General features: G+C 34.7%; 1 protein-coding gene and 1 long non-coding RNA gene across 2 annotated transcripts in view; one reads left to right on the forward strand and one right to left on the reverse strand.

Moving 5' to 3' along the window:
- The window catches only part of LOC136853477 (uncharacterized), an 82,286-nt gene that overhangs the window by 27,332 nt on the left and 28,988 nt on the right, over positions 1-25,966 (reverse strand). The gene's annotated exons all lie outside the window — the stretch shown is intronic.
- LOC136853261 (uncharacterized) lies at positions 841-3,424 on the forward strand. The gene is made up of 3 exons (XR_010857400.1): positions 841-960; positions 2,049-2,207; positions 3,213-3,424. It is a non-coding gene; the product is annotated as an uncharacterized lncRNA (long non-coding RNA).

Here is a 25,966-nt window from a genome sequence, read left to right on the forward strand (position 1 = left end):
ATAAAATTATGATGTTCAAAAGCACCACAGTAATGATGTCTCTAGCTCGCAGAAGGAATTGGGACTTACATGGGAAAAGCTTCCTTCGAGGTACCTTCTCACTGGGACGGTTCTTCCTTACCCTCATATATCCATCAGGTAAGCGGTGATATTGTATAAGAATTCGACAAATGAAGTGTCAGTATTGTATATCTCATTCACATTAGAATTTGTTTTTGCCTTTTCTTTTATTATTTTCATCTCATGGAATATTTACTTCAGTAGTACTGCAGGTATTATCAAGGGTCGTTTGAATTAAATTTTTTCCTTAGAATAAAAGTCGACTTCCTTTCAGTTCTCAGCAGGTATTATCAAGGGTCGTTTGAATTCAATTTTTTCCTTAGAATAAAAGTCGACTTCCTTTCAGTTCTCATATATAGGTGTAAAAGATTAGCACATCTCTTTCCTTGACACTTTACAGTTGAGCCGTGAAACGAACAATCCATACATCGTTTTAGCGAGCAACAAAAGGGACTTCTTTTCTGGTGTCTTAGAATCACTGTATGAGAAGAACCTTCTCGTCTGGTCTACGAGACTCCTAATAATCACTAGACTTTCGATGAAAGATCTCCAACAGGTGAAGGAAATACTTTCGAAAGTCAACGGCATGGTACTTGTCCCCACTCACGAAGGTCACCATAAAAAGTACAGTTTGAATTGAATTTTAAACCACTGTTTTGCCATTTTGAAATGTTGATTATTTAAAGGGAACGATGATTAACGATATTGATTGTGATACTGGATCTAAATAATCATGACAAATTGATATCTGTAAACTGTAATTGTATTCTGCATTTGCAGGTCCAGGATTTATGCGTATATTCCTTATAGTCAACGAACGCTAGAAGTCGCAATGTGGAGCCAGAGTACCGGCCTAAGTTACAAAACAGATTATCGTATGTTTCCAAATAAATTTGACATGTAAGTTGTCATTCAAGTTGTTGACCAAGATTAAATAAACCCCCACCTCCCGGCCCCACACCCCACAAAAAATGTATTTAAGCAGTTGACATATGCAGAAGAAGAATGGCGATGAGTCAGACTTATCAAGTATTTACACGTATAAAATTACTTCTGAGTATGTTATAAGCTATTCGTAGAAATAATTAAACCACAATCAAGCAGTTCCTTTTTCGTAAGAGGTAAATGATAAGGGAAGGGAGCCTGTAACTTGTTTGTTTTAAATGAAAGAATTAGGTCTTTAGGAATTACAGCATGCTTTCAGTAATGAAACGTGTAATTGCTTGATTTAAAACAATGCGACAGGTATCTAGAGTCATAAAAATGTCTTGATTTTCCAAGAGAAACAGGGCGTTTGTTTAAGAAAAGACATGATAAAAAAATAAAAAAGATACCTCGTAATCTAGAACTAAACCATGTCAGTAATTAACTGGAATGTAAATAACTTCACAACATAAACGAGGTGCTTCTCCTGGTCACGAAACTTCGTTCTCAATATGACAAACTAAAGAGGTCTGGAAAGCTCGAGTAAATTCAAACGATGAGCAGGATATTAACAACGAATAGAAATTAGGATAACATGTGTAGAAGACGTAAATATGGAGAACAATTTCTAATGGAGCAAAGACTTGTAGTTACCTGAAAGGCTTTGAAATATCTACATTTTTGGCCAATAAGCAACAGACGGAGAGCGTCTCAACTGATGTTTAAGAGCTCACTCACAAATGTAGTTTTATATCACTTCGCTTGGTGTCGTGAAACAAAATCATTACTGCTTCACGAAAAAATCCCGGGTATCCAAAAATAGCAATAACAACTGTTATTTTCATAAATGAATGAATCCGGCATTAGGGGGACAAAGCCAAATGTAATTCACAAATACATATGAAAATATTTGCTAGCACTATTTGTCTAGAGTGACTAGGTTTGAATCTTTGGAACCTGTACAACTCATATCAGGACTATGGTATTTATCTACGATATCTTTGAAATTGTTATGGTGCGTTATAATCAATCAATTTAGAGTTCAAAATTTATATTTTTTTCAGACTAATAGACGGAGGACACTTAAAAACCACGGCAGAAATATACGCCCCGCACATAATGCTGAAGAGAAAATCGATCACTGGCGATAGACATCCACATAACCCATTTTATGGTCCAGTTGTCGAGCTCTTCAACATTCTCATTTCAAGGATGAACTTCACGTAGGTTTCATTACTTATTTTTATACATGTAAAGATATGAGAACTAAAGACCCTATTTCAGACTTAGAGCGCCATTGCTTAACTTGTGAGTAATGAGTAGAATATTCATCGGGCCTTAAACCTTTGCTGTCTGGTAATCATATAGCCGTAAGGAAGTGTCCTGGAGTCCATGAGGTTAGTTTACTAGAGCTTTTATGTAACAGGAACGGTATCATTGGATACTTTACCTGAAAAGGTTTTCTGGCAATGGTCTCATCAGACAACGCTATCAAGAGATGCGTTTGGCGTAGGTGTATTTTTTGCAAATGAGGGATTAAATTTCAGACCATGTATATCATCTTATGATACTATCTATATACAGGTTTCGCAATATAGGTATACTAAATGCAATGTATTTCTTTGAAATAATTCAAGTTCTTTCTTGTAGTGGTAGCCTGCGTTTTTAATTCAACAGTAATGAAGGCAGAAGAGACCTTTTCTCTCAGATATACTGTATTACTAATGCACAAAGCTCTTACTCTAATGGATTCAGACATCGATCCAAGCAAGTATATGGGTTGCTTCGAAGCCTCTTCAGCTGTCTACCGTGACGTTTGTAACTGAGTACAGTCCCAAAGCGCAAACAGTGTATTCAGTGAATAGGTATTTCTATCTCCTTTCCTCGTAGAAAAAAGAAGTACCCATTTAATATTTAATTTAGCGATAAAGGAGGTTTTTATTTGGCATTGTGCTACGGTAGCGAGGAATGATTTTCATTATTTTTTCATTACATTTTCTAATAATGGTCAGTAAAATAGTAACTAAAAGTAAATAATAGTTTTCGTGTACAGAACATTTTCAAAGTAAGATATAGTTTTCAGTTGCGTAATCCTGGCGATAATTCAGGGTACAGGGCTTCAGAGTTTTTCGGGTTTTGAAACCACTGGAAGGCCTTGCTTCAGACAGACCATTAGAAAATAAATTGAGATATATCTTTATGAAACTAATATGTATCATATCCTTAAGGTACACTGTCACCCGACCACCAGATGGCGCTTGGGGGTACAGATACCCCAATGGAACGTGGAATGGCATGGTGGGGATGCTTGCACGAAGGGTAAGTATTTGTTTCTTTGTTGAGGGTATTATAGGTCAAACAGTATTCCTGGACATACTGCTACCAAATGCTCCGTATAAATATCTCTTAATCAAGTATTTTTTGAAATTTACTGTTGTTCAGTCAGATCTACTTTGAAAGTATTAATAAGTAAAAATCCATAATTATGTATATGAGTAAGGCTGTATTTGTCAGAATACAAGAATGATTAAAAATGGGGGCTTTCCACCGTTTGCACGACTGTCCTCTTCAGCAAACTGAATAAAAATAGCAGTCAATGTTAAAAAGTGTGTGCTGCATGTTGTTAAGTATTGGATAAGATTATCTATGGTGCATCACTACACTGTGACCGGAAATAATAAGTAAAAATCCACAATTATGTTTGAGTAAGGCTGCATTTATCACAATACTATGTGCACGACAGTACTCTTCAACTAACTGGATAAAAATCACAGTCAGTACTGAAAGAATTGTCTTTGTGCAAAATCATTTTCAGGAGGTAGACTTGGCATTCGTTCCATTCAGCGTCCTTTACACCAGAGCCCAAGTCTTGGACTACACGGCAACGCTCATGATCGACTACGGAAGGATTTTGGCTCGGAAGGGAAAGACAGAAATTAATCCCTGGGGTTTCCTGATGCCACTAACACCAGGCGTATGGCTAGTTCTTCTATCTTCTCTGGGGCTGGTCATGGCAGTCTCATTTATTATTTCTGTATTTACGAGGAAGTATGAGTGGACCTCAGAGTTTTCCCTAAGAAATTACGTAAGAATTTTCTTAATCCAAGGTTAGGTTTGTTCATTTTCCCATTGTTAAGACCAGCGAAAATATTAGATTTTCTCCAGTTGTCATGTTCCAAGCTTATGTAGTCCATGTGCATTGCTATATACAAGGAAAATGTCACATTAGAACCATTTAGGCATGTATGTGATCACCAGCTAGGTTGATGGTAATTTTTTAACGTGAACGTTTAGAGTATTAGTTCAACAATGCAAAAGACTGAATTATCCTTCAGTGTGTTGTGTACTTTGCTGCCATTATGGTTCTGGCATTTTTGTCAGGAAAGCTATAACATCAAGATGATAAAGTTAACCAAAATGAAATTCAGTATGAAAATGAACTAGCTTTAAATGTATTTGCAGTATCTAATAATATACTAACTGTATGAAACTTCAGACTGATTTAAATAATTTCAGATCTGGAAGATAAATCTGTTAAAGATATAGCCAGAAGCATCCTCGCAGCAGCGTGGATGATAGCTCTGGTGGTTGTGATGGAAAGTTACGCTGGGAATTTGAGGTCTCTTCTGATTGTCCGTTACGTACCACAGCCTTACCACAGAGTTAGAGCTGTTTTAGATGACCCTCGAATTACGGTTTTGTGGATGTCGGGAGGTTCATATCAACAGATTTTATACGTGAGGATTTCTTTTATTTCTTACTGAACTGAGAAAGTGAAATTTGGAGAGAAATCACCCACCGTAGATTTAGTAAAGTTGTTCACTACATTGGCCTGTTATATCTTTCTGACCACAAGGTATAATTTCGTACTGATGTCTGTGCTTTGTGGAAAACACGCTCTTTATCAGCTTCTTGCGTCGCATGCTGACATTATCTTGACAGAGCATTGAAACGGGAGACTTCAAAGAGCTTGCAGATGCAGAGCTGCGCAAGATTTCCTACTTAGAATTTACCAATTTCGAAGACAAAGTGATCACCAAAGTATCCCGAGGGGACCACGTCATGATGTGGGAAGGACTTGCTCTCGAGATCATACTAACTCGCCATTACTCAGAGACGGGTGAGTGACGAATGGATAACTAAATGAAAATGGACGAAATGTGGTTAGAGGATTTCTGAGCCTTGTCGATACAGTCTTTGTTAGGGATATCAAACTTTTTACCATCATATTTCTTGTTGATAGCAAAATTTATTGTAGTCAAATATATGTATCATGCATTTTTATGATTGTTTCAATAGGATATCAGTTTGGTAGAAAGATAACGGAATTGTTAACGATTTTAGTTAAAGCACCTGGTAATGTAGACATTATAACAGAATTTCTGTATTCGTCTACTTATTTATTCTATATGTTTAACACTGCAGCACAAGGTTAACGCAACTTGTTTCATAGGCCCTTCTTGCTTATTCTGTACATACGAGAAGATCTGCATTCACCGGTTTTCTTTTTGTGGAAAACAAGTTTTTTTTTTTTTTTTGGAACATAACCATTTGGAATTACCGCTATTTTGTAACTATTTGTTGACCTCGATTCTAACGTTTAACATTACTTCTCCGTATTATTTTCATTCTTCTCTTTTCAGGGACTTGCTTATTTTACCTCTCAAAGGAACGATTCTTTCCCCTCATGAGTGCTATGGGTACCCAGAAGTTCAGTCCTCTTATTCCAGCACTTAATAAAAGGTAGTTACTTGCGGAAGTGATGTTTGCCTCTCAGAAATTGTAAAAGTAATGTTTAGTTTATTTGAAGCAAAGTATTCTTAGCGTTATATCATGGCAATAGTGAGCGAGTCATATTAACAAACGATCTATTACCTACAGTTACCTAAAATACGGGGCATGTGGTGATCTTGTTGCATGTGACTGTTACCGTAAGACCTGGGAAATCTTTCTTCCTTTCTAGTTATTTGATGAGGAGTAATATCAGTGAACTCATAACATTTTAGAACCCTATGCCCTTGGAACTTGAAGCTTTTAATTACAAGTAAAATGGTCGTCAACGAGTTTCTCTTGCTAAATTCGTAACTTATGCCGGCGAGCCTTTCATTTCGTTGGCGTTGTAAGTTAAAGTCAGCCTACCATTCAACGTAGAATCGTAAAGCAGTAGTAATTTTTTAAGGATATTTATATGCCTTTAGTGGACCTGTTTTGTCTCATAATTTAAGAAGTTTTTGTCAAAATTTCCTCCCAAAAGCTGCTATGAAAATAAGGATTATAGTTCTAAAAGTAAATGAGACTACTGAATGGTTTTGACAATCATTCCTCAGCCTTATTCAGTTTTGTTCAACGAAAATTGTTCTGCAGGATTATGAGGGTAACTGAAAGTGGCCTTTATTACCATTGGATTAAGGGAGAAATGAAAAACTTCACCTTCTGTGCCAATGCTCCAACTACAATACTTGTACAGTCATCTCTGTCTCTTAATAATCTTTGGGTAAGTAGGGAAATTCAATCATTTTCATCTGGCATGATGAACTGTGGTAGGATATTGGACCTATATCATTGCTCTTTTGTTACATGTTATAAGAATAAATTCATATCGACTCATCTCGAGCATCAATATCATTAAAATTTTCACCTTGAAAAAGTGAAATGTCCTGCGAGATTTCTCCATGCTCTACTGCTTTGTACACTGCGTGAATTCCAATCTGGTCCAAATCTCCATCACATCTCAAACCTCTCTCTTAATTTGTTTTTAGAATCTATAAACATCAAACCCACCTGCTACTTAACAGTTTTTCCTGCATTCCTTCAAATACCTGTAAACATATACCTCATTATTTTCTGGTTAAAACTCTTTAGAATATTCGCAGTTTTCTTTGAAAATGCCCGTGGATCTGCTGAACAAGGAAGCATACATATTATGGAGTTGTTATGATTCTTTTTTCCCCGTTTATTCATCGAATACGAGTAGTCTAGCAATCTCTTTCTGGTTTTTCCAGGCTATCCCACGCCTTTTCCTGCTGCCCTCTCAGTTACCAATCTCAAGATCCAGAACATCTCCAATCACAGAAAAACTTTACATCCTCTAACTTTTCCCTCCCATCGTGAAATAATCTCTAGCCATTTCTTCAGCGTTAGGTTTTTAATACACGCGATTCATAAAAAGAACACTCCATCTTTACTACAATCCTAAGCAACAGCTACGCCCTATCAATAACATAATTACTGTGAACGTTTCTTTTCATTTCTTTCAGGGAATCCTGGTTATCTTGGGAGCTGGATATGTATTAAGCTCGTTAACTTTCTTTATGGAACTGGGTGTCGGATATATGGTCTTCAAGTCTAAATAGGTAATTATGAAGTTTTATTACCTGGACATTTTACAGGGTACTGCATCGTAAAACTGATTGCAGAAGGAGAGCATTAAAATGTATCAATCATTGTTTGTTATTATTCAATATACCCGCTGTAATGATACATACGTACATTTATATATATATATACACATATTATATATATATATATATATATATATATATATATATATATATATATATATATATATATATATATATATATATATATATATATAATAAAATATAAACGAATAAAATATAAACGTAAAAATATGACAGAAAAAGACAATTTTGTTTTTCTTTATCGAGAGAATCTGTAGACAATAAAGATCGCGTAACTTTGTTACTTAGCATATATCTAAACAAAAGAGATACTCCATCTAAACGAAGAATATTTGCGTACCTGTGATATTATAAAGGTATTCATACATTAGACCAAAATTACATCAAATTTGTAACCAGAAACGAGTGCGTGTGTGTTTGTTTGATTATGGATAGATAAATAGATAAAAAGGGCGCGTGCTTATCAAAAAAAAAGAGAAAATTATTATATATATTATATATATATATATATATATATATATATATATATATATATATATATATATATATATATATATATATATATAAAAGGACCTCATTCAAACTGGATGGTATCTAAAGGATTATTTATTCAGAAAAAGTTACTAGCTTTCTTGGACAAACAGTCCACATTATCAAGTATCCGTACAGTGACCAGACGCGTCAAAGATACTTCAAGGATGTCCAAGATACAATCATATTACAGCTGTCCCTATAAGCCAATGAGTGTTCAGAATATAATAACAAAACATTCTAAACAGACTTACACATTTTTAATCTTAATTTTTTTATTAATCATTTAACACGCAACGGCATAAGGGAGTTTATGCCATAGACTTAGCAAATAATTCTAAACAGACTTATACATTTTTAATTAATTTTTTTTATGAACCATTTGACCACGTAACGGCATACGGGAGCTTACGCCATAGATTTTCATGTAAGCAAAAGAAGTACCACTTATCATTAATCCCTGATTGTGGACCCAGTACGTAACAAGAGTGTTGATTTATTTTTTGTCGCCAAAAGGACTACAAACAATGAATTAAGTAAAAATTCATTAGAAATTAAAAGGAAAATCTTCAAGCCTATAGCTAATATCACCTTAAGTCAGAGATGCAGTAGGTTTAACACCCAACCTAAAATTAGTTCTTAGATGTATTTATACCACGATGTTTGCTACAGGACTCGCATAAACACACAACGCACCAACTTGCAAGCCCGATCCAAGATGATTGGTATGTGGCTGTCGGGGATGTCGGTCAGGTATACGAGTATGTAAGAGTTATAATTGTCCTCTTGTGGAGTTTAATAACGGGGTTTAGTAAAAATTCGATTTTAAGTTATCTGGTCCAAGAGAATAGATGTTATTTACATAGTCTTTGACGATCGTTTTCTCCATCCCTAACAAAGATTCGTTAAATTTGACTGGAGAGACATTAGGTGCTACGGGAGCACCTATGAATCTATGATTCAAGACTATTTTCTCTGTGTCATAACCGATAATGTCACTCAGACAGATGTGTCCAAGGTTTATAAAGACATAAGCTAGGAAATCCGATTACTGAATTCATAAACATACCTTATGATGATTTGCCTTTCATAAGTCTCACGACTGAAATATTGTGCGTTTTGCTTGTTTTGAAAGAATCATTTTCATCATCACTTTTATTATCATTCTTAAGCCATTCAAGAATTAGTAACCGAAGGTTTTACTTGTTCATCACACTTATATATCAGAATCAAAGGGATCTTGCACTTCCTATGGAAATCACAGCCCACTGATATTAAAAAAATGAAAAAACCCGTACTTTGAGAAAGATTAAAAAATCACCATAATAGCATAAAAGTCAAGAATGTCAGCTCACTCAGAATAAAGTCATGAAAGATCAGACCCATTAACTACGATTACACCTTCCATAAGCGAAGAGAGCTGAGCTCACTGTAAACTCGAACTGGCGTGTTAAAACACATTAATAAATTGTATTTCTAGTCCGCAGAAAAAGCTGGCACTTATGTGGAAAACGCTATCTTCAGAGTAGCTTCTCAGTGGGACACTTCGTTATCGTCATACGTCCACCAGGTAAATGGTAAAGCAACAAGAATTGAGCAGTTGATGACTCGTGGTTTTATGAATGACGTTCGTTCAAGATTTTTGATACCAATTCACACTGACTTCCAAGAACGTTTACGTTTCATATCGTGAGTCATTTTAACTATATATTTTTTTATTTATATTAAAAGTTTTCCCATATTTCGTTCTTTGACAGTTGAGGCAGGATACGAGCATTCCTTATATCGTTTTAGCGAGCAATCAAGGAGAATTCTTTTTTTGGTGTCTTAGAATCACTGTATGAGAAGAACCTTCTCGTCTGGTCTACGAGGCTCCTAATAATCGCGAGACTTCCCATGAAGGATCGTCATCAAGTGAAGGAAATACTTTCGATAGTCAACGACATGGTTCTTGTCCCCACTCACAGCAGCCACAAGAAAAGGTACAATTTAACAGTTTAATCTGATTTTGTTACTATTGAATTATTACTCTGAAATGTTAAAATCATAGATGCATACACACATATATATGTATATGTGTATATGTATATATATATGTTTATATATATATGTTTAGATATATGATATATGTATATATACAGTATATATATATATATATATATATATATATATATATATATATATATATATATATATCCTTATGGATACTCATTATCATAATGGTACACAAAATTATGTTCATAATTATGTTATAATTTTCTTATATATTTGCAGGCATGGAATACATGTGTATATTCCTTACGGTCAAAGGGCGCTAGAAATCCCAAATGGAGTCAAATGATTTGCAAAGCGGATTATCGTATGTTCCCAAATAAATATCACGTGTAAGATTTCAATAAACCTTTTGGTCTTCGTTGCACTGCTAGGCCTACATCTTATTATGTACAGAAAAAAAACCAATTACGCATGTGTATGCATCTTATTACTTGGCACGTTACAAGAGAGGGGGAACGAATAAATGATTGTTATTTACACACTGGTATTGAAATTATCGCTTATTTTTTATTGATAGGTATTAGGAACATTAAAACTAAGACCAAGTCACTTTTTGCAGTAGAACAGGCTGAAATTATATGTTTAGTTTCAAATTAATAAAATTTGTTTGAAGCCACACCGTAATATCGAGTGTGTCACTGGTTGCCTGGAAATGATAGTGGTGACTCACTTGTTCTAGCAAACGTAAGTCATGAATTAATTAGATCAACAATTCAAGCTGGCCGCAGAATGTGAATAAAGTGCATGAACGGTACACGTGTCCGGCTAATGGAACCTTGAAAAGTTGAAGAGCTTTGTCAGGAGACTGATGCGGAAGTCAAAAGACAATAAAACAACTAGGCAAAATTGCATGGAATATGACAACTTTTTGTCAAAAAGGAGAGGACAGAGCATGAAGAAAGACGAGAGTAAATCCTATTACAAATTATAATTATGATAAAGTAATAATAAACGCATATTTAGCAGCACATACATTGGCACGAAGATACATAGACACACACACACATATATATACACACATATGTGTATATATATATATAAAGCTAGCAAAGTAAATAAGTTCGAGAACTGATGTGACCTTGAGAACATCGTAAACAGCCTAAAGCAAGGGAACTCCGGAATCGATAATGTGTATTCACATTGTGTCGCATATATGAGGGATCTGGTACCATCTGAAGGTTTTCTTTTGAGCCATTTTGGAACCTTCAGATTAACTAATTACATAACTATCATGTACAATTTTCAGACTTATATAGAGGACATTTGAGTGCGACAAGCGTTCTTATAATCCTTTTTATAATCCAGTCTTCGAGCTTTTCAAAATTCTCATTTCTAGGATGAACTTCACTTAAGTTGCAATAAAATAGTACATAACACGCAAAGATAAAAGGAGTATGCCTTAGTTCTAATTGATGGTCACATTTTTTATTTGCGGTATTTTGCTAATCATCGATAATGGTCTTTCAGATAGGAATTGCCTGAGCTCTGTTTTTATTAAGCTGATTTATTAACGCCTGTTTTAAGAAAATTAAGCTGTCTATTTTGAGAGACTGATTATTAGCTTTACATTTTTCAGGAAGTGGACTTGGCATTCGTCCCCCTCACCATCCTTTTATCAAGATCCCGAGCATTGGATTACACGGTACCTTTTATGGTCGAGTATCGGAGGATCTTGGCTCGAAGGGGAAAGACAGATTTTTCCCTGGGGCTTCCTTATGTCATTAATGCCAGAAGTGTGGCTGTATCTTCTTCTTTCCCTAGGAATAGTTATGGCAGCCTCATATTTCATTTCGTCCTTCATGAGGAAGTATGAGGGGATTCAATCTAAGTTTTCCCGGGAGAATTTCCTAAGAGTCCTTTTAACCCAAAGTAAGATTCATGACTGATCTCCGTTGTGAAAGGTTAAATCAGTGGGGACTAACCTTTTATTTTCATAACATAAACTAATCAAGTTCTAGTTCATACTTATAATAATTAAAAAAAAATTGTCCATGGCTAATGACATAAATGAACCATTAAAGAACGAGATGTGATTGATTAGGCCACACATATCAAGTTTTCCGAACAATTGCTAGGTTGCCAGTGCTATTGGCTCTACACCCATTCTAGTTGTTGAATTTATTAAATGTCAGCAGAATTCTCAGTACACAGTCAGCTTTAAGTGATGCAGTGTGTCTTGCGTAGTGGACATTCAGTTCTGTGCAAGAAATCATGCATTATCAAAATATTTACTAATTCCTTGTGGGAAGTTTGAATACAGCATAGACAAAAGAGATTTTATGTTTCTTTTTCTTATGCATTGAGCAAAGCTTTCCTACAAGTACGTGTCTTACTATAAAAGAACTGACATAAGCCACAGACAAACCAGTTAGGTATTTTATGCTGTTTGTGTTATGAATAATCAAATGAAATTTTGCGTAGACTTGTCATGAAGTTCACTAATTTTATTATGACATCCGCAGACTAAAATGAAACCTTAACATAGATATTAACCTCAGTTCGATTTAAAAAAAGAAAAAACTGTCAGTAAATATGCTTTTTTTTTCATTGACATCAAAGACTCCAAATGCTCTTTTTAACAAAACAATTTCCTCCCTATAGCGAGGTCATCTTCTTTTAATTTAGGGGTTAATGTAACAATAAACAAAATAGTAAAGAATATGAATATGAAGCCATTTGCAATAAGTGTCCAGATGTCTTCTTCATTAGTTTCTGAATTTTGTCATGAAAAACAAAAGCTAAGTTGAATAAAGCTTATGTCACACAAAAGCTGTTGAAATCATTACACAAAAGCTGTTGAAGTCATTGCAGGCCTGCGAGATCAATCTGTTGAAGAGGTTTCAAGAACCATTCTCGTAGGAACGTGGATAACAGCTTTGCTGGTCGTGACAGAGAGCTACGCTGGGAACCTTCTGATCGTCCGTTACGAATGCCAGCCTTACCATTCAGTTCGAGTAGTGCTCGATGACTCTGCGGTCATCGGTGTCGGGCGTTCTTACCAACAGATTTTATATGTAAGGATATTTTCTTACGTTCTTCCTAAACGAATGTCTAGTCGTTTGATTTCCAAATATTCACTAAAACTCTTGAGTTTATTGATAATATAAAACAATGAAGCCTGTAATATATATGCAAGTGTATCAAAACTCTGTTTTTAGCAATAAATCGTTTTCTGTAAGATGCGTTGGCTTTATAGTAGAAGGGTAAAGTTATGCGCCAGTGAGTCCAGAATGATTTCTTATCCGTTCCATACACCCACAACCATTTACATGAAACAGAGTGAATTATTGTATTATCGTTCAGTCAAACAAAGGATGGATAAGAGACGTTGCAGGTTTAAAGATCTAACTGGAGCCGTGGAATTTGTGGGTCTATAATGGACATTATTTATTAGAAACAGTGACCTATATGAATGGACATTTTATCAGCATTCTTATATTATGGAGTCCCTCCCCAATCTCTCTCTCTCTCTCTCATAAACAAGCACACTTATGGCAGTTAATACGCACATACCATTTGCAACGGAAAGATCATCTGATACTATTTTGCCACATACTGGTATCATCTTGACAGAGCATCGAGACCGGGGTCTTCAAAGAACTAGCAGACGGAAAGGCCCACAAATTTCTACATTACCATTTTGCATCATATTGATACTTTGTTTTTTCAGGAACTTGCTTATTTTACCTCTCAAAGGAGCGTGTTTTCCCTCTGATGACTGACATGGGTACCCAAAAGTTCAGTCCCCTTGCTCCAGCTCTTAAAAGGTAACTGATTGTGAGAGTAATTTGTCTCTGGTGATTGTGTTACGTGGCCTCTACAAACTGTAATGAATTTTAATTGCGAAGGTCATGCTTTGTTGATTTAAAACCCAACATTATTATCGTAATTTTACAACAAAATTGAATGCATCATATCCAAAATATAACTGAACTGTTTTCCTTCACTGATAAGCCGTACTTGGTAAAAAACAAGACGTGTCCTGATTAACAGTTTCACTGTATATTGAAAAATTAAAACTTTTTTTTTTTTTTTTTTTTTTTTTTTTTAACGGTATATCTGAATATTTAAGTGCGCTCAACATCATTTTCCATTGGTTACATCGCAAACATGGCCACTTTTCCAAGATAGTTTTTCTTGAAAAAGATCATCTTTATTCTTTTAAAGGCAAATGAAGAGTCTGTCACTAAATTCACTTTGCTAAGTGGGGTATTTGAGTAGAAACTAAAATTTCCATATTTGGGTTAAATATAGATTTGGCAACAAGTGTTTCACCCATATGCGAGATTGTGAGAATATTTCAGCGCTGTTATCTTCATTCACGAAGAGTGCAAAGTCGAAATTATAATGCAGATACTTTAAGAATCATATCATAGTAGGCTTTAGTCGTATTTCTTATAGTATACGTCATTTTTTACTTAGAAACCAACTAAGACATTTAACATTATATTTTTTCCTGCGTTGGGAGTATTTTCAATACAACTGATTCTATCATAACCTGCTTCTGAAATATGTGAGCTGAAACGTAAATGCGACACTTGCAAGCTTTTAAGCAAAATATTGAAAACTGGAAACAAAACCTCGTTCTGACCACTGCCTTGAATTATGGTATGAATCCTTCTCTAACATTTCTCGGTATGACTTCATTCATCTTTCTCTTAATTTTGCTCTGTAGGTTTTTGAGGGTAATTGAAAGTGGTCTTTATCACCAGCGGATCAAGAATGGAATGCGCGACTTTACCTTCTGCGTTCATGCTTGAGAGAAAATACTGGTTCAGCTGTCATTATCTCTTAGTAATCTCTGGGTAAGTTCCGAACGATAACGCCATTTCTCATTTCCTTCCCAGTCAACTATTGTAGGTGGGACAATACAATTGCTCCAAGTCATGTTGCCAGTGTAACACTGTACACGTAAAGAATCATCATGTTCTGATATACTTGTAAGTTTCGTGCTTCTCCTTGCTGTTTTTGCATTTCACTGATATTGCAATGCGCATGTTCAGACCGCATTAATTACAGATTTTTTACGCATACAACGAACCACTTAAAAGTTACAGTATATGTATTACTTTTCTATTTACAGGGAATGGAATTCTGGTCCTTTTAAGAGCTAGGTATATATTTAGCTCGCTATTTTTGACCAAGGAGCTGAATATTTTTCATATCAAGTGAGTAATTATAATGTTTCATCTTTTGGAAATATTCACACCGTACTCTGATCTGAATTCATAAATGAACGATCTCATTAAATCACCCTTTTTGTGTTATTGTTGAGAAAATCGATAATTAAATATACTACACTATACTTTTTACGTTGTTCAAAATGCAGCAACACAAATAATGTAGATGACGTTTTGAATAATCAAATGATAATGGAAGCCAACTCATTTCCTTATACAGAGTACAGATACCAAGTTTCTTCATTCAAAATTAAGGCATTCTGTTTACAAATTTTCCTAATGTGGGTGTGTTCCCATGCTGTGGACTAACAAAAAGTAATTCCCGGGCACTAGAATTTATAAATAATGTTAATCTCATAACGGTCTGCAGTTTATCCTAGTAGCCAAAGAATACACCAATCTTGAGTGGATTAATTGGAATTAATTATATCTTAAGGCAGCCAAATTCCTGTTCAATTATTTGTTTAAGTTTGGCTGAAAACTTGTTGTCTGAAATAAATGGGGTTGTGGCATATATATTTTTCTTTAGAGACATTATAAGAGGGTATCAGGCTTCCTGACTGTGTATATGAAGAAAAATCATCTGATGCGGCAGCATGGAGAAAGTCAGCTTCATCCCAGTCTTTAAGAAATGAACCACAAAACCAGTGCATGCATGGTCTTCTCTCTGTTGCTGAGTGATGTTTGATATACAAACACACACACATACACACACACACACACACACACACACACACACATTGCTGATAACATGGAATGGCTTGATACCAGATTTTTTCAACTCACGATATACAGCACAATAACTTCTCTTCTTTTCCCTTTTTGTTTCTAGTTCAAGCGCCAATTTACGTAAAGACTTTCTTGGTCTACCCACTGCCTCAGCTATGACAGTCATATGGATTTTTGTTCCAGTTTCTTTTAACAAAAACAAAAGATTCATCTTTTTAATGTATTTAGCTATCTAGGAACATGAAATGAAGGATACGCCTCAGCATCCCTGGCCTCTCTGAAGGTTATAGCCCATATTTGGTCAATCCATCTGATTTTCTCCGAGTCGTTAGCCATGGCTGTATCTAACTCCGTCACTTTTCAGTCTGAAAATACAAGACATGTAAAATGAAAAATAGTTTAATAGAAACTTAAAATAATGTACCTGGAGATAGGCTATAGCAGAAAAACTTCATAATGTCATTTTTCCATTTGTTCTGAGGAAATGGGGGCCAACTAATTTCAAACACCATGCATGGTCTTCTCTCTGTTGCTGATATATATATATATATAACTATATATATATATATATATAAAGACTTTCTTGGTCTAACCACTATATATATATATATATATATATATATATATATATATATATATATATATATATATATATATATATATATAGCTATCAATATAGTCTGAAAATACAAGAAATGGAAAAATAGCGTGCTTGGGAATATCACTAAATCCACGTTAGAAGGTGAGTGAAAACCGGGACTTTGAACAAGTACTTTCGTAGTTTATTCTACATTCTCTGTATCTGCTTGGGAATCTGTAAAGTGGAGATAAGCCTTACAAGTACATGACATTAATGCGTAAGAATGATAATAGAAATACTAAAAAATAAAAATAGTTGACGTCAAAATTTCCAGCCGCCTGATCATTTACGTTCATCGTCGCCCTCAATTTATATATAAGGGTAAACAGAGCACAGTATTCGCTGAGAACTTTTTTTTCTTTTATCAAGTAGCAGTGATGCTCATACACTTTCCTGACTCATTTGAAGAAAAACTTATGAAATTTTCCATGAAAAAGTCTGAAAAGGAAAAATGAAGTAGATCAAAGAGAGCAAATGTCAAAAGTTTACGGAGAGTTGATGTACACTGTAATAAGGAAATCTTACAAATTAAACAGACAATGGTACAAATTACACTAGCATTGTTTAATAGTGAACTAAAAGGAATTGGAATAAAGTACTAATTACCCTCTATACATAGTCTTGAGTCTCAGGGTGTCCTTGAATGGTGTATACAGATCTGGTTTAATATCAAGCTTTAAGAAATTTTGTCTAAGGGAGCAGTCTTGATGTGGGATGATGGGACCAGTCACTTACTACTGGCAATCAGTGATGTTCCCCAAGAATTCCTGTAAAAATCACCAAACCCTACCCAAAACTTGATGTTCCCCAAGAGTTCCTGTGTAAAAATCACCAAACCCTACCCAAAACTCGATGTTCCCCAAGAGTTCCTGTGTAAAAATCACCAAACCCTACCCACAACTTAACAGTAGAGAAATGCATGCATAATTTAAATTGGAATTAGGTAAAGTCAGAAAAACAGCTAATAAGAATCTTAACAGAGCTCAAATGAACCTGAAGGATGATAGTGATGGAAAAATCACTAAATCTAAAACTCCCCATGAGTTCCTGTGCGAAAAATAAAACTTGATGTTCCCCAAGGGGATTCAGTTTTGATGTTTTCTGGTCCCCCTACTGTTCATCCTGAAAAATGACCAAACCCTACGAGAACCACTAAACTGATTAAGCCCGGCCTTTGTTTAAAGGAAAGAGCGATATCCTGACGTCTTGTTTACTAAAGGATCTTCGTTGTAAGAAACACAGCGAAATTGACAGAAATACCGGACAATTTTAGGGAAAAACACAACTTCTCGACAGTCCCTTCTTTCCCGCTGTTGATGACGTCATTTACTAAATTTACTGCATACATTATGAAGTTACTGCCCTATTTCACTAACCCTTACATTTTGTCTGGGATTTATATACACAAAACAACAAGGTATGTGCGTATAAATCCCAGTTAAAATATGAAACAAATCAGTGCCTTTAATTGTTAAGTATTCGTTATTTTTCTTCATCGAGGAGTTACTAGTTTTTTTTTTTTTAATGATGTAAGGCACGTACTCGTGTCCAAGGAGTCTTGAGTAATAGCTCAAAAAAGTGACTTAAGCTGATCCCAAAACATAAGCAATAAAATCTCATTTTCTTCATTAATGCCTTTGTCAGAATATGCTCATTTTTAAATAATTTTTATGAGAAATTAAAATTCAACAGTCCTTTGTTTAGGCTGTTGCCATTCTAAGTCTTGGATCACATCCTAGATTTTTAATAATGAGAATTTTATAGAGATGTGGAAAAATTTTGTAAAAAGCCTATCATGACGTTTATAAACGATAATTCATATAGACAGATGTCACGTGAAAGCTAAAAATCTGTTATATCACTTATACAAAAAGGAAACTTAGCGGCATTTCAAGCGAGTCAAAATTTTAATTAAAAATCTCAACTGCGTAATTTCTTTTATCTTTATTTGGAAATAAAAAAACATACTTTACACTAAATCCATCGATTTAAACGTTTTCTGTAATTTCAAATTTGCTTCTTCGAATGGTAAATACTTATGAGAAAAAGGTGAATTTTAGCCGGCTATTCTTACATTTCATAAATTTCAAGAGAGAGATATATTTCGTTAGAAATTGAAGACAGTGACGAGGATTTTGTGTATGCGTTCGTGTGTGAGAGAGAGAGAGAGAGAGAGAGACGATGTGCTGATGAATATATAACAACAAAATTACACATCAGCCACCGTAACTTGAATTCCGTTTCCACTGTCACCCTATTAATCGCTTCTCGCTCGAAGACCAGTCCCGTTTTCTTAACGTTGTGTACTATTGATAAAGAATGCTGTCGCTTTCCAAGTACCAGTTTCTGCAACCAATAGGCGACTGACGGCTGCTTTTCCATTGGCTTTTGGCTCTTTCGCACCTCTGCCGTTGGCGAGGGTCGTATACTATAACGGGCTGAGCAACACCTCTCTTCTCAGATGCTGGGATAACTTCGCCCTGCACATACTCACTTGGAGGTCGAGGTGTGATGCTGGGGAGATTCAGATTTCATCAGGGAGTCTTACGTCTTTAAGGAAGCGTTTCTTCGCAGGTTTCTTCCTTGGAAAGTGTTAACAGGTAAACTGGAATCTTTAGGGTTGTCATTTACTAGCAGCCCTTCAATATGTAAGTTTTGTGTACATGTAAAGACCTAACAAATTTTCATTTTATACATATTCACCCCGTAGTTTCAAAGTATTCTTTTAGTTATTCGACTATTCTTTTAGAATACGTTAACACACACGCACGCACACATATATATGTGTATATATATATATATATATATATATATATATATATATTATATATATAACATATATATATATATATTTATATATATAATATATATATATATATATATATATATATATATATATATATATATATATATATATATATATATATATATTTATATATATAATATATACAGTATATATATATATATGTAATATATATATATATATATATATATATATATATATATATATATATATATATATATATATATATATATATATATATAATATATAGTTTGTGTAAGTGTATGAAAGTGTTGTGATTTGTGATTAGTTGTGTAAGTGACACCACTTCAGGTGTGTCTGTATGTACATTTCATAATCATTAATTAAGCATATCTACGTATTTGTATATTTTTTTTATATATATGCAATTATATTTTGGATTTTAGCATTATACGTCAAGAACATTCGAACTGCCTATATTATAAGTATTTCTTTGCGCCTGAAAATTTCCCTCATAACTGAATATCTTGCTTGTCTTCATCCGTATTGCTTGTTACTTGTTCAGAAAACTGCTGCCTTTTGGATTGAGAGGAGGGAGGGAGGAAGAGTCAAGCCTAATGTTTTCATCGTTTGTTGACATTCAAAGGTCGTTAAAGATGACAGATATTTTGACCGACTTTTCTTGAAGTGATTAATGTCTGGCGGGGAAGCTTTCATGTTACTGTTTTAGCTTTTTGATTTACTTAGGGTATTTAATTTCTTTCCTTACCAAGGATAAATACTTCAGTCATTTTGATCTTCGTACAAAGGTGACATCCGAGACGATCATTCCACTTGATTAACTATGAGCCTTATATTAACCACATAAAGCAATTAGAAAGATAGAAGATAATGAGATAATGGACAAATGCCATTTGGTCTGCGATATATTGCTTTTCTGCAAATTGCAGCTGACAATGACCATGTGTCTTTCATTTTCTTTCAGAAATTCTCCGCAAAGTTAATACTGAAATTTTCGCTTGCTGGCCTCAGTTTTTAATGACTGAGATAATTAGCTCCCACTAACCAATTCGTAAGAAAATTTTATGTTTCTTCTGTCAGTAGTTTAAGAGTGCTGTGTCTTTATAAGAGCAGGACAAGTACAATTGAGAAAAAGTACTGTATATAGACCGTATTCTTGCCTTTAACCACAAGCTTTGCACGTATAGTCGTATTAAAATACTTATAATATACTCATTATATATATATATATATATATATATATATATATATATATATATATATATATATTTAAATTCAAAACAACCTTAGCATATGAAGGGAGAATGACATTTTCAATGTTCTTTGCACACTTTTTGTGAGGCTAACGTTTCAAGACAGCCTATGTCCATTTTTCAAAGCTGTGAAGAAACAATAATTTATATTGGAACAGACTCGGACCTATTGCATAAATTAAGAGTGCACACCATATATTTAAAATCTGAAAGAATACATAGAACAAAGATGGAAGTGATACTCAGTATTTACTTGGTTCCAGCGAAAAATCAGGAAAAATATAAATGACATGATAAGTTCCATTGAATTTTGGAGACAAATAATCTTGAAATCTCATTTGGTCTTGTATTTACAATTTTTTTGCCATGATACGAAAATTTTACACGTGTCCAGGTGCAGGCCACGTACTTCCCCAGGTCATATGCGCGGTAATTTAGCTAAAAAAAGACTACAAAAGACACCGTCTCTAATTGACTTAAACCGAGACCCAATGACCATAAGACACATTGTCTAAGCACATTTTATAAACCCTCTTAACAAAATTTACCGGATATCAGACGACAAGACCATATAACGATGATTATTTAACTGTTGGTGTTCAGAGTTTTCGGAATCAAGTATAATTCAAGAATATACATAGTTGTAAAAAAAGCTTGGATGAATAAATAGTGGTCCTACGCTTAATACAGAGAGAGAGAGAGAGAGAGAGAGAGAGAGAGAGAGAGAGAGAGAGAGAGAGAGAGAGGTTGTCCTATCGCTAGTCATGGAACATTCGTGATAGCGATCTTTGGCACCTGACCAATACCTAATATACAGCTTATAATTCACTATTCATATTATTACTTTCTAACATTATTTTGAAAATTTTTAATTTTTTTATTAAAAGGAAATGTATACTAAAGGAAGCGTACACTAAAATTTGGCATTTTTTAAATAAAAAAAGTACTGTAAAAAAGTGTCTTAGAAATCTGCATAATTATGACGTTTGGCAAACTGCACGATAATAAACCACAGAACTTTTACAGGATGCCCTTTAGTCCCAGCATTTAAAATTAAACATATGATTAACGTTGTACTAGAAAGAATAGAATAATTGTTATGCACAAAAAATACCCCTAGAATGGGATTTCTTCGCATAAACAGTGCATGATTAATATTGTCAAACATCACTTGAATAAACTTGTATCTACCAAAATTTGCAAGTATAAAAAAGGGTTACAGTGAGAGCCAATAAGCAGATAGCTTTTGCACTATTCACAAAAGTGCCCGAGATGTAACTACCCCGAGGAATGAAAGGATTAAAATATTATAACTTCAAAATTTATGCAAAAAATTTGTCTTTGCTTTCAGTAGGATGGAAGGAGCATCAGTGCTTGAATTCTTTCCCTTTGGTTTTCTACAAGGAAATCTTATTTTGTGGCTTGTCATATATAAGCATGTAGTGATGAGACTGGTGAGTTCTTGCCACGCAGAGGACTCTTGTGGCCATCACTTAGGAAAACCTGTTCATAAGGGTATATATAAATATTTTTGTCTATCTATATAAAGAAATCCAATTATTATCTTGTCACACAAACCATGTCTGGTGTTACCAGTCTCTATCAGATAAGTATAATCTAGCTTTAACGATGAAATCAAAGTTAGAGATCTTAACTGTACTGATACCGATATGTCCTGCCACAGGCATCTCATGCAGACACAACGCAAGATGGCGCGCACCAGCGTGCAAGACCGATCCAAGATGATCTGGATGTGGCTCTCGGGGATGCCGGTGCGCTGTATCTCTGTGATGATTGGCACCAGCCAGGGCACAGTATACAGATGGATCCGAAGCTGGCGAGAAAAAGGAACGCTGGACTCCAGATCGAACAAGAAGTACTCCCTCAGCTTTCAGCATTTTCCTCCCCAACCGAATGATCATTGTGCCACGAGATGCGTCGGCTTTCATTCGTGTCCTCCGCAGCCATCCAGTCAGATGCACAGTCAGATTTATCCGTTACAGAATTGGGATCCAAATTACTTGGACCGGGAAGGCAAACATTTACCAGCAGTAGGGAATAGCCCTTTCGGGAAAACGGGTGATATGTACACTTTCAATGCTTATTAAAACGATGAAAACTTAATTTTTTTTCATTTTCTGTCTCATGAATTCGATAATCCCTTGAATAGCTTTTCAAAGGATTTCCTCTGTCTGTCTCTCTCTCTCTCTCTCGATATAAAACTAACTGTATGTTGGCATATGCAGTAGCTGTATGCACAGATATCCTTGTATGCAGTGTGCAAGTTGAAAACGCAAAAATCATTTTGCTTCAAGTGTTATAGGTATTGCTACTACATCGGTATTAATCATGGAATAGACTTCTAAGTAATGCGTTGTTTTTTAACCCTTTCATTTACGAACGGTGAAAGCCTGCTTAGAGTCAAAATGTACACAACAAAATCTATAGAGGTAGATTTACCTTCTATGACTCCCATATTTACTTTCTGTGGTGCAGCTTTTCTCTTTTATTTAAACTGCTGTACAAAAAGCGTTTATCATTTCACCATGTCGATGTTGGGTATTTTTACATCACGATCCTAATTATCTTCTGTGTATTTCCCTGTCATAACTGTATGTCTTACTATTTGATACGTGCTGTTTATGTATTGGAATGGTAGTAAACACCTGAGTGTAATGTACGGATCCAAATTCCGATCTTAAAAATGAATAACTGAAGAAGTCATTGAGCTATCGATATTCTCTCTTGACTCGAGCTCAAGAGCCTTTATTGCCTTCTCAGCGTACTGAGAAGTTAGTCATGTGTTCAGCAATGCCTGTGTGTGTGTGTGTGTGTGTGTGTGTGTGTGTGTGTTTGTGTGAATGTATTTAATATTAACAGAATATCTTAGAATAGTTGATCAGATTTTGATGAACGGAGTACAAAAAGCCAGTCTTGGTTTCCCACACCCTACGGAAAGGTGAGAGGACCTTCGGACTATGCCAAAACAGCAAAGCACTAGCATCTCCAGTCACTTATATTGGCTTAAGTGGTATTGTGTGGTGGTCTTGTCTAGTTCCTGTAAAGATGATTGGGTTTTGCATCATGAAGGAATTTCAGAGTATCAAAACAAAGCCGGTACCTGGCCATTTAACTGTAATGCCGGATACACCATAATGGCATACATCGGCTGCCTACAACGCAAACTTTGTTTAGGCATCTTTCTGGGTACTCTGGAGACGATACATGCTTCTGTGCTTTCAAGACATATGGCACAAGAAAATAATTAGCAGTTTTCCTGAAGCTCAATATGCAATTCCTCTGTCGTGACTTTATATATGTATATATATATATATGTATGTGAATAATATATATATATATATATATATATATATATATATATATATATTATATATAAATATATAAATATATACAATATAAGCTCCTGCTGGCTTTTTTTGCTTATTTATCATCATTGTTGCTTTAACGTGACGTATTCTGCACCTGGACCCTATGACTTCTCATACTAACCTTGATTCCAGTCATCCAAAAAAACAGGACTAGAGAATTAAAAATAAAACCCATAACTTATAAAAAAAAAACATCTCCAAAGCTTGCAAATCATTTCCCGTAAGTTGCAGTGTGCCATTAACTGAATCGCACACATATAGATCGAGTATGAGTTATACTTTCCTGTGCCTTTAAGTTTAGAGAAATATGTTTAGATGAAAGGCGAATGTGTATTTGGAGATAATGGATTATTTTGTTTATTAACAGGTTCCGATAGTTATGATGAGAAATCTTTTTTTGACAATGGCTACCTTGGGCACTGTCACTGAAGGACTTTATAAACATAGTCCGGGTGAGTTGTCATTCATTTTACTTGATTTAAATGAAAGACTGCTAAATTATTATGGCCTTATCAATGCATTTATCACTGTAAATATTACAGAAATATGATCCTTTATGGCCTTATCAATGCATTTATCACTGTAAATATTATTACAGAAATATGATCCTTTAAAGTCTAACAGAGTGAATCTGGCTATACTACTTTAGTTTGAAATTTCATTTTGTAGCTACCTTAGAATACATCAGACTAAGTTTACTGTTCTTAGTAACATAAAATGGAAAGCCACTGTAATAAAATTTAGGAAAAATAAATTTTCCTTTCGCCGATGCATAATCTTATTTAGTCAGGTAAATTTGAGATTCTTTCATACATTCTTTAAAGTTAGACGTTATCTGTTCTTTGCTGTATATGATCACTTAAATGAATATTGCGATGAAAACACATTTTACGCGTCAAATTCCAATTTTTAAAAAGACTTCATCGCAAACTCTTTCAAATGTTACATCAAGGAAACGTTGGGAAGAGTTTTCGTTTCTGGTGCAAATGAGGTCCTTGTACTTAGACTATTTCGTTTTCTATTTACGTGAGATGCCATTCCCGTAGGTCCGGTGGACGTGTTGAACGATGCCGCTGAAGCGACAGAAGCTGTTCTCGTGGCTTCGGGAATTAACGATTCCTCTCTGAGCATCATAACTGATGCAACAATCCATCACGCGTCGATTTTTAAGGTTCTTCTTTATTTCCATCTGCACCTTTCGTATCACAAGTTTTTTCTATATGCATATCTGTGTCCACTGCACACTTTTAAGCTTATTTAATCATAAGTATCCAGTGTCTTACTACTTTTTGTGTATACGTTTTTATGCAAATTTCCATGTGCTCGTGTTCTAATCAGCATGTGTTAGCAGTATGTAGAGTTGTTTGTGCTTCATTGCTACTGTAAGGATATCTGAGTTATTCTTTTCTGTTTAATTTCGCTTCCTGTGAAAAAGGTTATAGTGTGAATAGTAACAGCGAGAGACACTCACCCAACCAACCTAATTCATGATGAGAAGTCAAGTTTCAGAACTACTCTCTTCCTGTTCTGGCTTTCCATGAGTACATTGCTTGTGGGTTTGTTTTCGCTTGATTATAATAAGTCAGTACCTTTGCTTATCAATTTTCCGATTTGGTACTTGATATACATGATTCTAATCTAGTAGAAAACGTTTGCTTACTAATTTTATGTAAAGAAGTGTATTTTATTGATTTTTCAAATCATTCTCATTTCATGTATTTTTTTCCTATTTACTCTTGATATGTTTAAAATATAGTTGTTTGTTCTCGCATTTACAGAGGGTCTAAGTTTTAGATTTATCCCCTAGTTACACGATCTTGATTTACATTTACAGCTTACAAGAAAACTTCAAACCCATTCTGGAGTTGCCGTATTTGAACCAAAATCGACCAAAGCCTCATATTTAGGCGACCTTGCTTCAAGCCTACGTCGGGTAAATATGTACTATTTTCTTGCTTAAAAAACAATCTCACTTACTATTCAAATTTTTGCTTTTTG

This window comes from Macrobrachium rosenbergii, chromosome 27, assembly GCF_040412425.1.
Source record: "Macrobrachium rosenbergii isolate ZJJX-2024 chromosome 27, ASM4041242v1, whole genome shotgun sequence".
Classification (NCBI taxonomy): Eukaryota; Metazoa; Arthropoda; class Malacostraca; order Decapoda; family Palaemonidae; genus Macrobrachium; species Macrobrachium rosenbergii.